The sequence below is a fragment of the Ochotona curzoniae genome, unplaced genomic scaffold, assembly GCF_017591425.1.
Source record: "Ochotona curzoniae isolate NIBS_2020 unplaced genomic scaffold, NIBS_Ocur_1.0 contig_1014, whole genome shotgun sequence".
NCBI classification, from domain to species: Eukaryota; Metazoa; Chordata; class Mammalia; order Lagomorpha; family Ochotonidae; genus Ochotona; species Ochotona curzoniae.
Window position 1 is genome coordinate 43,164,288 of NW_024464920.1, and position 10,404 is coordinate 43,174,691.

Sequence of the window (10,404 nt, forward strand, 5' to 3'; positions counted from 1 at the left end):
ACAGGCGCTACTGGAGGTAGGAGAGATCATGTAAGGGGTTTCACAGATAAACACTTGAAATTGTACTGTGATTAGTTCTAGAGCATTAGAAAAACAAATACAGAGTCATACATGGAAGGAGATCAGTGACATCATGCCATATGGAAAAAATATTCATAAATTATCTGTAAGATATTTCTGTCCTTTCCTGGTCTGGCCTGTCCCCAGTTCCAGCTCATGCTGGTGAGTGCTGCAGCCTAGCCCAGCCTGGACTGTTCCCAATCCCAGCCCTAATGTGAATTGGCTGGTGTTGTGGCCCAACCTAGCCTGTCATGCACCCTGTCCTAGTTCTCATACCTGCCAGTGGATGCTATGAACTGACCCAGCCTGGCCCACCCCTAGACCTGGCCCACACGTATGCCAGTAGGCACTGTAACCTGGCCTGGTCTGGGTTGCTCCCATCCTTGATTCTTTTGCTCACCTGCAGGGATTGCATCTCAACAGAGGAGTTCCACAAGCTTCTCTGTCAAGTCACCTGCCAGCTGCCCTGATCTACCTTCTGTCCTGGTAAGAACAGCAGCCTTGCCTGACTGGCCTAGATCCATGTGGCTCTTACTGTTGGGTGCTATAGCCCAGCCGGTTCACATTAGGGCTGGGACTGGGAACAGTCCAGGCTGGGCTAGGCTGTAGCACCTCCTCACACATGCTGGGGTGAGGCAGGCCATGCCAAACTGGGCTGCAGCACCCACCAGCACATGTAAGACCTGGGGGGGGGGGTGGGATAGAGTGAGAGGGTAAGTGATCCTGGTAGGGGGCAGCGAGGATTCCTCTGTTGAGCCACTGTTCCTGCTGAGGATTCCTCAGACTGGGCAGGGCTACAAATCCTCTTAGCCTGCATGTGAGCTGGTTTGGTGGAGAGCCAGGCTGGGCTAAGTGACTGTCTATTGGTGTATACTTGAGCCAGAGTAAGTGCAGCTGGTTGGCCTTTGCCATAGCATCAACTGGAAAGTGCTGGAAATGGGGGCAAGTTCTATTAAGCTAGACTGAAGATCCACCTGAAAAGTGCAAGATCTGGGGCTGGGAGTGGGTCTGGTAGGGAAACTGGGGCACCTCTCCAATGGGCTGCAGCTCCCACTGTGAGCATGAGAACCAGGCCTGGAGGTGGGCCTGGCTGGAAAGGTGGAAGCACCTGCCAGCATAAGTGTAATCTGAATAGTGGGGTCTGTTGGGCTGAGCTAGGCTGTAGTATGCATTGGTGTGTACAAAAGCTGAATGGGATGTGGGACAGACTGGACCAGTAGTCTGCACATACTGGTGTGCACAGGAACCAGTGCTGGGGTGTTCCTAGATGTTATTAGGAGTAGCTCTGACGGGGCTACGGTTCCTGCTGGCATATATGAGGGCTGAGCAGGTGGTGGGAAGGATTGGGCTGGACTGCAGAATCCATTGGTTTGCATAAGAGATTGGGCTGGAGACAGAACTGATTAGGTGACCGCAACCACTATTGTCTGTGTAGGCTGATGTGAATGACTAATTGAGCAGGACCCCATGCTGGCTAGCATACACAGGAGTCAGGTCTGTGCTCACCTCACATGAAGGAAAAAAGAGAATGTCAAAACAATGGTCTCCCCCACTTTCCTCTAGCCTTGATCCTTTGCACCTTAATCAAATATGTAAAGATTATCAAAGATAAAAATTATACAATTAAAAATAATATATTTGCCAAATTTATTATTAAAAATAACCACTACGAAAGCCAGCAGTGTTTTATCTGGCTTTATTATAAAATTTAGATGTTCATATTTAACTGAAGATTTTCTAGGAATTCCTGCTTGCTCAGCCTACTTACCATGGAAATCTAGAAGGTAAGATTCTATTTCTTACTAATAGCTGATAGTGAACTAGTCTGAGGCACACATTTAACTAAATAGCCAAGAGAAAAATCATAATTCCTTAGGTAGAGTCATTATTCATTAAAGTAATAAGTCAAGATTCAGCATTAAGGAACTGAATATCTTTTATTTTTGATTTCTAGATTGTGTGGGCTATTCCCATAAAGACACAGGCTGTTTGAATGTCAGCTATATTTAGAGCATGGAAGGAAAATTGTTACTCTTTATGGGAGACAAAACTGGTAGGGAATAGGGATTCTGTGTACAAGGGATGACGAATCAGAGGGTGCAAATTTGGGGCAAAGGACATTTTGAACTCTGATCACTTGGTACTTCCCAACATTTGTATTAGTGAAATCCCATTTAAAAGAAAGCCTGGAGAGGAATGTAAAGATATACAGAAAAAATGAACACTAACATTACTGAGCATTTTCTGGGTACCATTTGAATATTAACTCATTAAATCTGTATCAATACTGTACCACACAAAGGCACTTTAAAAATTTTATGAAAAACTGAATAAAATGAAAAAGCTTTATTTAGATGCAAAGGATTTTTGACATCCATGCATGTGAAAGGTTTTCAAAAGGTTAATGGAAAATTAACATTATTGTAAAAATATGAACAAAGTTATTTCACTGAAATAAACTTCTATAGCAGACACACAGAGCTCTCATTTGCCAGTCACTGTCCACATGCTGACAATGGTCAGGCCTGTGCCGGGTTGAATGCCAGAAGCCAGAGACTAGCCAGGTTTCTCCAAATGGGAGCAAGGATCCAATTCCTTGAGCCATCACTATTGCCTCCCTGGGTCTGTGCTAGCAGGAAGCTGGTGTCAGGAACTGGAGCTGGGGATCAAACCCAGTGGGGCACAGGCATCCTAGTTCCTAAGCTGAATGCCAACTCTGTCTAAACTTTTAGAAGCACTTTTGTTTTATCTCCATTTTATACTTGAGGCAATTGAAAAGTTAAGAAACTTGCCTGAGCTGGTAGAAACTTTGCACCACAATAGTTGGTCAAGGGGCCAGGATACAGCACCGAGGTGTCCTGCTCCACGTCTGCTCTTGTGTCACTGTTCTATCCTGCCTTTTTAGGAAGGTCACGGAAGGGCAACCCATAGCCCAGGGTATGCAAATGGTGGGGGAGGGAGAAGGATGCTGTTGCTAGGCAACCTGTCTGGTTTTTCCAGTTGCTGCTTGATTCTGTGTAACACAGACTTATGTATTTAAAATCACTGGTTTATTCCTAACTTGAGGAGCTGCCAGGAGTTTGTGTGGGTTTTGAGAAAGATGAGTGTGCCAATGGCTTCCCCTGGGCAGCCTGGGGGGGGAGTCTGGCGGAATCCTTCTCTCACCTGGCCGTAGCTTCCCCTCCCCTCCCTGCTCTGACCCAGGTCACACTCCCTTGGGGTTGTGTGATGAAAGTCCTGGGTGGACATCCGTACTGACTCAGAGTGTAGTCTCTCCTACTAGTTGCTTTTTAAAAAGAGTTTAAAGCAGTGACTGCCCCTTGGTTTTCAAAAAAAAAAAAAAAAAACTCATCAACCTCAGTCTCTTATTAGCAGTTGTCCAAAAGGATGCTGTATATATTTTTAAGAATTTATTTATTTTTATTGCAAAGTCAGATAGACCGAGAGGGAGAGAGACAGAGAGGAAGATGTTCCGTCCAATGATTCACTCCCCAAGTGACTGCAATGGCTGGTGCTGCACCAATCCAGAGCCAGGAGCCAGGAACTTCGCCCAGGTCTCTCATGTGAGTGCAGGGTCCCAAGGCTTTTGGCCATCCTTGACTGCTTTCCCAGGCCACAAGCAGGGAGCTGGATGGGAACTGGAGCTGTCAGGATTAGAACCAGTGCCCATATGGGATCCTGGTATGTTTATGGCAGCCCTTAGGCCACCACGCCAGGCCCAGGATGCTGTATTTTATGATTAAAGTTCAGAATGTATTTAAATGTAGAATCATGTAGATGTAGATGATATAGAATCATGTGAGAAAATGTGATAACTACAGTATACATCTGTGATGTACTGGTGTGAGTCCAATTTAGATACACCAGAATTTCTCCACGCTGGTCCCACTGACATCTTGGACCACACGATTCTTCCTTGTAGGTACTGGTCTGTGCATTGTGCAACACCTGGCTTTGTTCTGGATCAGCCCCTACCACTGTGGTCATTTGTGGCATGAATCAGTAGGTGGCAAGACCTCTCTCTGTCTCTCCTTCTCTCTCTCTCACTCTACCTCGCAGATAAATAAATATTTAAAACAGATCAGCTGTGTTTGCCATGATGACCTAGTGACTGAATCCTCCTCTTGCAAGCACTGGAATCCCATATTGGCATTAGTTCCTGTCCTGGCTGCTCCATTTCCTACCCAGCTCCATGCTCATCCTGGGAAAGCAGCAGAGGACAGCCCCAAATCCTGGGTCTCCGCACTCATCTGGGAGCCCTGAAAGAAGCTCCTGGCTTCAGATTGGCTCAGCTCTGGCTGTTGCGGCCATTTGGGGGGAGTGAACCAGCGGACGGAAGATCTTTCTCTCTGTATCTCTTTTTCTTTGTAAATCTGCCTTTCTGATAAAATACATCTGAAAAAAAAAGGATCCACTTATTTTGGCACAGAATAATAGTAAGTCCTGTACATGCATAGGCTGGTGGCCCCTAAAGATGACCATGAAGCGACACTGGCCACCGTGATGCTGCAGCACTGCATATTACTCACCAGGCTGTGGTGATATTGGTGTAAACCAACCCCCTGTGCTGCCAGTGATACAAAAGTAGAGCAAGACAATTATGCATGGCATGCAGCTAGGAAAAAAAATATTGCATGCTTTTGTACTTGCTATACTGTGCTTTTATTATTATTTTAGACTACATTCCTTCTACTTATTTTTAAAAAGTTTACTGTAAGATAATGTGTCATGTCACCCTGGCAGTAGCCTTGCACGTATCATGCTTACTTTATCTTGACTGTATCAAGAGCTGTTTTAAGTAATTGACCTACACCTAGGTTTCATTCTGTCAGACAATGATAAAATTGATGAATGATGCAGTCTCAGCATAATCCCTGATATTAAGTGATGTGTGACTGTACTATCTGATTATATTTACTCTTGCAGTAGAAAACAAAATTCTTCTTTGTAATTAAACATTAACATTGTCAATGACATTTTGCCAATCTACCCAATAAAAAGTGAATATATACTTGAGTTAAGATCCAACTAACAGGCCCAGCACTGTAGCCTAGCAACTAAAGTCCTTGCCTTGCAAGTGCCAGGATCCCATATGGGTGCCGGTTATAATCCCAGCAGCCCTGCTTCCCATCTAGCTTCCTGCTTGTGGCCTGGGAAAGCAGTTGAGGACGGCCCAAAGCCTTGGGACCTTGCACCCATGTGGGAGACCCAGAAGAGGCTCTGGTCTCTGGGTTCAGATGGGTGCAACTCTGGCTGTTGCAGCTGCTTGGAGAGTGAAAACATCGGATGGAAGATCTTCCTCTGTCTCTCCTCTCTGTATATTTAACTTTCCATTAAAAATAAATCTTAAAAAAAAAAAGATCCAACTAATAGTAAAATTTACAGATCACACTGTTGCAGCTTGTTGTGCAGATCATACTTTATTTCTCTCAATGGGTTCCAAATATTGCCATTTGATGCATAGATAGAGTTTTAGTGATTTCAAAAATCTCTGAAGATTTTTGGTCAAACTTCTCTTCACCACATTTTTAAAGGCCTATTTCAGCTTCTCACCAAGTACAGCTATCTTAATTTTTTATACATACTCAAATCAGGCAACAACAGAGAAAGTCTATAATGGTGTAAATCAGTGGTTTTCTAAGTGTAGCCAGCTGCAGGATCAGCACTTGGAGACACTCAGGTCCTGTCCAGGCCAGTTAGGCTAGAAATCCCGAAGGGAGAACCTAGCCATCTGTCTTCAAAAGCTGCTTGTGGTTCAGGTGTCCGTGATGAGGTCAGCATGCCTGGGCTTGATTTCTGGACCCTGACTGCAGCGTCCCCCCGTGACATATTTATTAGAATCACTAAAAAGAAAACAAAGCCAACAGTATGTGCTGATGGTGAGGAGGCAGAGCAAAGAACTTCTCATTTATTGCTTGTGAGAACAAGGTGTGGTACAGACACTTTGGAGTATGGTCTGGCAATTTCTTTTCTCTTTCTTTCTTTCTTTCTTTCTTTCTTTCTTTCTTTCTTTCTTTCTTTCTTTCTTTCTTTCTTTCTAAGATTTATTTGTTTTTATTACAAAGTCAGATATACAGAGAGGAGAGAGACAGAAAATAAGATCTTCCATCCAATGGTTCACTCCCCAAGTGGCCGCGGCTGGAGCTGAGCCAATCTGAAGCCAGGAACTCTTCTAGGTCTCCCCCAATGGGTCCAGGGTCCCAAGGCTTTGGGCTGTCCTTAACTGCTGTCCCAGGCCACAAGCAGGGAGCTGGATGGGAAGCAGGGCCGCCATAATTAGAACCGGCACCCATATGGGATCCTGGTGTGTGCAAGGCAAGGACTTTAATCACTACGCTATCACGCTGGGCCCAAGGTCTGGCAGTTTCTTACAAAACTAAACATTGTCTTACCACATGACCCATTGATAATTTTCCTACTTACATAAAGACTTATCTAGCTGAATTAAAAATCTGCAGGCAAACATTTATAGCAGATTTCTTTGTAATTGCCCCAAACTGAAAGCAATCAAGATGGCATGGGTAAACATTCACAAGGCGAATGTTTTTCACTGATAGAAAGAGCTGGACCCACAAAAGGCACGACTCAAATGTATATTGCTAAGGGAAAGAAGCCAGTCATGAGGGCAGAAATGCTCTATCCTGTGAAATGCCAGTTATACAACATTTTGGAAAAAAAATTGAAGAGGCTAATCAATGTCAGGTGTTGGCAGTGGTTGTGAAGAAAGTTGAAAATAGAAGATGTTTCAGAAAAGGCTGTTTAATACTGTATCAATGAATATAAGACATTAGCCATTAACTGAAAACCACAGAACTTTATAGTTTAAAACATAAATCTTAATGTATAGAGATGTGACAAAAATCTAAATGTACTACAAACAACGTAACTGAAGGGTATGGGGGAATAAGATGCTGACCTGAGAAACTTAGGAAATGATGGTTTTGAAGGACTCTATATATAGGGCAAATCAACGGGAGGAGAGGAATTGATGAGGGGGGTAGGAAAAATCCCTGAGCCTATGGAACTGTATCATTAAATGAATAAATAAATACTTTGAAAAAGGAACTTATGAAAAAAGTAGAGCGTGTAAAATTAAATGTAACGGGAACTATAAATAAGCATTGTACTCTAGTTGATAAAGTTGTTTCCCACATGGATAGAGGATAACAATTCTAGCACCACTACATATATTTACTAGAATTAAGCAATTAAATAAATGGATGGTACGTGGTTAGAGCCAGGATTCTCAAAATTGCATAGAGAGGTTACAGGTAAGAGAAGAAGCTAGTATGACTAGTAATGGGGATAACAGAAAAATCTTACACTTAGCTCAAGATCATATAGTTACATATATACATAACACACACATAAATTTATCTCCTTGCTTTGTTAGCTGAGGCATAGAACCAGCGACACTCCAGTAGCAATTAGCACACCAAACACCCAGGTCTGTTTCTAACACCATTGTTCAATAATTTAACTAGGTAGGGCTCCTCAGAAAAATGCCTGATTGGAAGATTTGGGTAGGAAATATACCACATGATTCTGCAACATCTTGTAGGGCCAGAAGTTAAATACTCAAAAATGGAACTAAACAAGCAAGCAAATCAAAATCCACAAAAGGATGTCAAATGAATACAAACACCAACAGAAAGACTTCCCTATGGCCAAAACTAAGCAATGGTTTAAAAAAAAAAAGATGTATTAGATTATAAAGCAAAGCATAAAATAAACATACCCAAATCTGTACTTATATAAATGATTAAATAAATAATAAGCAAAGTTCCTGTGCAAAAGAAATCTAAATAATGGATGATCCACCTGTCAGTGGATGGCATGTTTGTCCTACTTTTTCAGTGTGGGTTTCACAGGGTGTCTTTCTTTTAAAGTTTATGATATAAAAAGGGGACAAAGAGAGTAGCAGTGGGAAAGCAAATGACAAGAGTTGACACAGTGACAAGTCATATTGATGGTATGTGCACTACTGATGTGATGTGATGAGGAAGGCACTTTGCTTCTGTGGTCTTCCTCCCAAGAACAAATTACCTCAGTCTAATCACGAGATAAGTATTAGACAAATGCCAACTGAAAAACAGCCTACGAAATACCTGACTGGTGTTCCTGAAAGGTTAGGTTAACAACAACAAGGTTAACAACAACAATAACAACAAGAAACCAAAGGAAATCTAAGAGGAACCCAAAGAGACATGACTACATAACATGAGTAGAATCCGAGGACCAAAGATGAGCATTTGGTACAAAACAGACAATATACTTACACATGAACTTTAACTAGTAGTAATATATCATTAATCACAAAGATGCCATACTAAATGTGTCATACTGCTCATAGGGAACCCTGGGCATGTGGCATATGAGAACTCTCCACAATAATTTCATAAACCTAAAGCTGTTCTGAAATTAAACATTTATATATATATAAAAAAACCAGCCAAAGGGAGACGATGAATGAATCCCTGAAGGAGATTGGCATCATCTCTTTGGAGTGTGCTATGATATGGGCCTATTAAAAAAAATCAGATTTCTAAATCCTGAAAGTTTTAGTGCCCATTGCTTGTAGCCATTCAGATGGCAACCTGTAAAAACGAAAGCAATTCTCAAGGAGGGGCATCTCTGAGAGGAAAGGTGTGGGATATTCTCGTAGACCTTGGAGGGTTTGGAGGTCTGTCCCCTTGACTATTCAAAATCTTGGCAGTGCCAGAGAATGGTTGGTTCTCTTCCAGTATCCTCCCATACTCTGTGGTTGGATTACTTCCAAAGTCCCAACAATTGCACCTTGTTAGGTAAGGGAGTGCAATGTCAACCCCATAAGAAATTGTCACAAACTTAGAAGCTTAAAAAAACCCAAACTGGTATTATCTACCTAAATCTTTACAATGTACCTGTTTGACATACTTTCATGACCAATACCACTTGTGTAGATAACTTACACAGGCTTATGTAGTATTGAGTGGTGTGTCACAGATGGGCTCCAAAAATGGTCTCCGAAGAGTATCACCACAGTAGCGTGCATTGTTTCTGTAAGAGTACATTTCAAGAGAGAAACAAAGTTTGCTTTATGTCATGATTATGTGAGAGCTCTGTCATAGCTTCTAAACAGAATCATTTTCCAAGTTCAGTGATTCCTTCTGCCCACCCAACTGTCTCTGTTCCCACTGGCATTCCATAAATTTGTTTCTTCTCTCAGCTACCAAAGACCCTCCTAAGTAAGCTGATCCCAAACTTGGTGGTTCTCAAGGTGATTTTGTCTTTCAGGGGGGATATTTAGCAATTTTATGAAACATCTCGGGTTATTACAACTGGGGAAGGGAGATAGCTGTGCTAGTATTTTGGAGACAAAGTCCAGGAATGTTGCTAAACATCTTACAATGCACAAAATTGTCCACAAAATAAGACTTTTGTGGCCCAAAATGTCACTATTGCTGAGGTGGAGAAATTAATGTAATTTCAACAGCTCCTTCAATTAGATATGCCCACATTTCAGATCTGAGCATGCTCTTAGTGTTTTATATCTGTCAGATACTTTGCTTCTTACCACCTTCAGAACAGCCCTCCCCAAATTTGGGTGGGTAGGTGGGTGGGATTTCAATACTATCAGTCCAGTTTCCCCAAGGGCGTTCAGAACCCAAGACCAGTCTAGTCACCTTTGGGACTGAAACTCAGGCGTGGACCTAGATTCCCTCTCTCAGATGCACTCCTAGGAGACTTTGATTTGGAAGTCGGCAAGATGGGGCAACAGGCTGTTCTGGAACTTTGCCAATTTTTGTTACAAAAACATGTGGCATCTGATGGCAGCCATTCTTCAGTGGTTCCTGACAGCGGTGGCAGCATCCGCCAGCAGGGTGGTGTTCTGTGGCAACAATTCCAATTGTAATAGTTTCTGCACCAGGCCAGTTTTTCAGCATGGTTCTGAGCTTTGGTTTTGGAAGCTTAGCTGGGGGCCACTATCCTAGTGTTTCCGAAATTCTCTGTAGTCACTCCCTTGCTGTGTAGGTGGCCAGAGCTTGTTTCTAGAAAAAAAAAAAAAAATCCCCTTAAAACTTTTCAGTGGCATCCCATACATTCCAGACTGTGCCCTAAAGTGTTTATTCCAAGATGCTTTTTTTCCTCCTTGGGATTTCCTCACTCTGTGCCTCACTGTGATTGCAGCCCGCTGGCCCTGCCATACTTCCTCAGTCTTATATCCTCACCCAGGTATCCCCAATCCCACGTCTATGTTGCGCACTCTTGCAGGAACTAACTCACTCAACTGCAAAGCGCGTGGCCTGGGCAGGGACGTGTCTCTGGTGTTGGCACTTCCGGCATTCAGGCTGACTCAAGTCA

At 42.9% G+C, this 10,404-nt stretch overlaps 1 protein-coding gene across 1 annotated transcript in view; it reads right to left on the reverse strand.

Moving 5' to 3' along the window:
* The window catches only part of BPIFC (BPI fold containing family C), a 53,461-nt gene extending 43,366 nt beyond the window's left edge, over positions 1-10,095 (reverse strand). The window contains exons 1-2 of the mRNA XM_040990994.1: positions 9,726-10,095; positions 9,012-9,099 (exon numbers count right to left, since the gene is read on the reverse strand). The gene's annotated coding sequence lies outside the window, so the exon portion shown is untranslated. The remainder of the gene's footprint in view (positions 1-9,011; positions 9,100-9,725) is intronic.
* Between the last annotated feature and the right edge of the window lie 309 nt (positions 10,096-10,404).